Source organism: Lycorma delicatula, chromosome 6 (genome assembly GCF_047948215.1).
Source record: "Lycorma delicatula isolate Av1 chromosome 6, ASM4794821v1, whole genome shotgun sequence".
NCBI classification, from domain to species: Eukaryota; Metazoa; Arthropoda; class Insecta; order Hemiptera; family Fulgoridae; genus Lycorma; species Lycorma delicatula.
In genome coordinates, this window is record NC_134460.1 from 79,274,297 (window position 1) to 79,279,884 (window position 5,588).

Sequence of the window (5,588 nt, forward strand, 5' to 3'; positions counted from 1 at the left end):
AGCTCTAGTCATGCAGAAGAGTTTTGACCGATTATTATATTTTATAATTTAAAGTTACTTTATTATTATAATTTTTTTTTTTTGTTTTTGTTGGAATTTTTAATTTTATTTTCTATATATAAATAATGTTAAAGATGTATACAGATTTTAATCTTCTTTTTTTTCTAATATATATTTATATAATTAGGAGACTAAATCAAAAATATGACTTATTCATTAAATACTGTTTAAAAATGATGTAATGTACAGAAGTATTTTTGATAATTTTAATTTTTTTTCTTGAAGTTTTTGATTGTTTTTTTTAATATTCGATGATTATATTTTAATAATTTTTGATAAATTCAGTATTACGTTTAAAAAATATGTAAAATTATTATATTAAATATGTTAAAACAATTTTGATGATAATGATAATAATAATAATGATAATGAATAATGATGTGTAATAATTTTATTGATTATTAATCATTGTATGTGAATTTTGTAATAACTTTTTTATAAATAAAATGCAATTGTATGATAATTATTTCATTTGATTCTAATTATTACTTTTTCTAATTTATTATAGCTTTTAACATTGTTTTCCTCCTTTGAAATTTTTCTTATATTTTACTTTTAACAATTTTATTGCTGATAATAACAACTCTGTTTATTATTATTATATATGTTTTATTATAACATCATTATTAATTGGTAATGTATGCTTTTTATTGGAAAGAAACGCACTATTAATTAAGGATACCTCTAGTGCCATTATAAGATTGTTTACCAACTGATGGTATCAGTATTGTGTCTATCAAACCAGCCATCAGGGCTAATAACCATAGATGCTTGGTGTATTTGTTATAACAAAAATTTTAGTGAGTTTTACATAACTGTTAATATTTGAAAGATTTATACATATTTCTATCACCACATACAGCTGGGTTTATATAACTTTCAACAGCATTTAAATATTTTTTTGTAGAAGTTGTAAAATTTTTTTCATTTATGTATAGTAGAACCATGATAACTTCGACTGATGAGGGTAGAAAGCTGCATGAATAATTCATAATAATAATTATTTTTTAAAACATGAAAAATTAAAAATAAAAATCACTTATAAATATTTATTTATGACTTCTGTGATAAGTTATTCATATGATCAGCAATTTGAGCTGAGACTATTACATAAATATAACAATGAGAAAAGTTATTGAATTGATCATGTACTGTTGAGCCAAACTATCTGCTCACGCGGCCATGTTGTAACTAGCCTAACCGAAAACATGGTTGCTTCTGTTGGCTGACACCTGTAGTACGACTATGTGAACTGCTAAACTAACATTCATCAAAATTAAACTATTTGATAATACACCTCATTAATGTGTAATATAGAATAATTGTTATGACTTCATTATTTAGTTTGAATTAATAATATTAAAATCAAAATATGATCTTATTATACGGTACTTATTTACAGCATAAACGACACATATTATTTAAATCCTAATTTATTCAATAAAATGTGAAATTATTTAATAAAATAGAACCAATTATGTTATTGTAATAGCGCTATAAAATGATTAGGTAGTGTAATATTTAAAAGCATATTTTCTGCCAATTAATAAAAACTATTATGAACTATTTCATACATTTTATTATAATAACAGTAAAAAACAATATTTTACTGTACTTACCCTACAATGAAATGGTTAAAAAAAGTCGTTGTTTTATCTATCACTTAACTATTTCCTTTGATAAGTACTAGTCTTCAATTTTTTTTTATGTTGTCGCACTTCCGTACTCAGTCTTCTTGGCCCATGCTTGCAATCTTCTCTTTGGTTAGCGCTTGAACTTGAAAACTACAAGATATATTTTTACTAGCGACATAGCTTTTAACATCATTCCACATGAGTTCAATTAGGTTGAGGTCTTGATGATATGGTGGCAGGCTTAAGATATCATGACCCTTCTCTTGAACAACTTCATAAAGGATATAGGGGCAAAATCTAGGTTTGTGGAGTTTTACCAGTTTGTACGACTCAGGCACATACAAATCATTGGTGAAAGGAATTTGTGTTTCATATCTTGTTTTCTGCTCTCTGAGTTTGAGACTATCAATTTTAACATTATGGTAAGTAATGTCTGTTATTAAAACACTCCTTGGCTCTAAATTTGGTAGCAATTATTTTCCATCCATTTTCATAAACTTATCAATGTTTATATTATTGTGATAAACCCCAGTTTGATTTGTCACTTTTTACGTTGTCAAGGCATTTGGAACAAAACCTTTTTCACTGCCAGCGTGAATAATATATTAATCTGTACCCTTTAAAGTTTGGATGTTAAACACCATTGTTGGAATTGTCTGACCACAAGTGATTTTTAAGGTGACTGCTAAGTAAATGCAATTCATCAAGATAAATTATGGGCTGTCCTTGATTTATGAAACGCTTCATTGCCCTCAGGTAACAGATTCTTTGTTCTTGAATGTCTGGTATTTCAATTAATAGTTTTCTGTTATTTTGGGTACTTCTCCATTTGAAGCCAAGATCCTTCAGAATATATTTCAAACTGCTTTTCTGCCCTTGAAAGTTAATCTCTCTTATAATAGAATTTTCACTGTAGGAAGTCAATGTTTCTGTAATTGAAAATTATAAACTGTTCATCTTACCACACAAATATCGAAGTCATCCAGTCCTGTGGTATACCTTTTAGTTGATCGTTTACCTGGGGTTGAAAAATGTTTTTGTTTCATTCTCATCACTATCTGTTTTTTTTTTTTTCAGTTATTAATTGTCACCACAAGCTCGGACACACCACATGCTGTAGCAATTCTTCCTCGAGCTTTTGATGAAGGAATTTTCACAGCCTTGTTATCTGCTTCTCCTTCATAAACTTGTAAATGTTAGAAATAATTTCTCTACTTTAACTAGAAATGTATCCTTTCAATTTTGATTGAATGCCATTGTCCATTTTTAAATTTTTGTGCAAACACAAACTTTTTAAATATTAAATTACTACCAACAAAACTACCATAAAATTGTTTGTAAGCATAGATTCACTATCACAACACTTGATTTCCATTTATTAGAGGAAGATTACTATGTAAAAATCTTATGATCGTACTCAACTTTGCAATGCTCGATTAAAGACTGTTAATTTATGCAATCTGTTTGTAGTTTTATAAAGGGATATTTAGGGGAGGGTTGTTAAAAATTAATTATAACATTAGTCACCAAACTACAATAATTTGTAATTGCTATTATGTGTTGGTAATAATCGCATCAGCAAATCCTAAGATAAATATTAGTTTAAATACGATGACGTAATAAAAATAATATGATAGACATAATAATATGTTAAGTGTAATGAGTTATTGCTTATGTGATTCAAATGAGACACTGAGAAATTGTCGTGCTGACAGACAGTCAACATGATGTTTTTGGAAGAGAGACCCCTCTCCACTGCCTGCCCACTACCACTCAGCTGGCCTGGCCATGCGCACAGATATTTTGGCACAACAGTATGTGCCTCTTGTTATATGTGAGAATTTTCACATTAACATAATATTATATATTTACCAACTTAACTGTGTTTTTTTTTATACAAAAAAAATTACACATATTTGGTGACATGAATCTAAACTCACATTAAATTATCAGGGTTCTACTGTATTTGTTTCAAGTAAGAAGATTATTATTAAAGATGTAAATTTAACAAAATAATATAAAGATTAATTTATTCATTTAATTTTTCACTTTTCATATAACATTAATAATTGCCTGATTGAACAAACTACTAAAATATTAAGATAATTTATTACTTATGCGGGTTTAATATTTAATTGGAATAACACTTTTGATGATAGCTATCATTTTCAGAGCATTGTTGGAGTAATTATCCATAAAAGGTTTAATAAAAATAATCAAAAATAGCTGGTAGTATTATAACTTTTTAGCTATATATTACCATATCTGTATTTAAAAAGTTACCCTTTCTCTTCAGAGAGTTCCACAGTGGGGTGGGCTGTGTTTTGAGATTATGGAAACAGATTTTAAAACCTTTTTTGTATGCTGTTACTAATACTATACAAAAGTTTGGTCTAAAATTGCACCTACCATGATACATTTTTGATAATATAAGCTAAGGTGGTGAAATTGCTGTTCCCTTTTAACTGATTTTCATAAAAATGTAATAGCATCATTAATCTTGTATACATGAGTCACCATAAAAATTTTCATGATTGTAAATTCATCCATTGCAAATATTAAACAAAATAGATATCAACACATACACACTATACATACAGAATCCTCTTCGTTTTTTGGACTTATTCAAATCATCAAAAAAAAAAAAACTACAAACTTTTGACTCGTAAATTTCTAATTGTTTGCTGTCAAACTAAAAAAATTATTAAGCAACTGAAAAACTGATTTAAAAATTTCCTTGTTATATATATTATGTTGAAAGCCCAAACTACATTAGTTTTTATTTGATTTAACTTTTATGAATATTTACTTCAACATTAATTTCATCTTTTGAAGATGATTGCTAGTCATTGAAAGGACTGAATAATTTAATTGATTGGCTGAACCTGCTAAATTGTTTAATATTTTGATACTAACTTGTTAATTTAGTTTTAATAGATTATAGATAAATTAATCTTGAAAATTTAAACAGAATTCTTTTAAAAGTTTGGTTTTATTAGTGAGAGGAGAAAAATACCTTTAATCTCAAGAATAATAAATGAGTTTTAGTCATAAAAAAATAAATATGTATTATTGACTCATTGTAGTAAATTTAGTAATTACAAATATAAAATTTCTTTAAAAACAAAGTTATAACTATTACTAACAAAAAAACCTAAATTCTATCAAGATGGGCTAATCTAAAAATGAAAAACATATAGTTCGCAGTTCATAATTAACATATATGCGTTCAAAGTGATGTTGTTGAAGGAAGTATGAGTTCCATGTCATCCGTACATTTAGAAGTAGTAGTACTTGACTTGACCTGTCTTTATAATTTGGTTCATGATAAGTGCTATGTCACCGAAAAGTGGTAAAACACTACAAACTTTATTTTATTTATTTGTTTTACAAAGAATTGTATTGTAAGAAAACAAAATTCTTCAGTATTCTATTTTTACAAATGTTAATTTTACTTATGTATATTAGATATAATGGAAAAAAAGATTCTTAACACAAATACAGTATTTAATTTTTTTTAATTGATTAACAAAAATTTTATTATATTACTGTCATACCAAAACATGACCACCAGTGGTCATTTGGATTACTTTTTTAAGGTTATGTACATGACCAATTTTTTCTATTCTTATTATCTATTATCTTCCCTACTTGAGTGCAGTATAGTTATTACTGATATATTTGTCAGGATTTCATTGCTTCAAGAAAAGGGTAATTGTAGTTCTGATCAGTGATAAACTATAAATTTTAACATGTACAACATTTATAAAACCCATATAGCTGTATAGTTACTGACATTCAGCTTCTTGTAGGGATTAAAACAAGAAAATTTCAGTAATAGATTTAACAGAAGTACAACTATCAAGTTTTCTACCTCAAAACATTTTTCAGCTT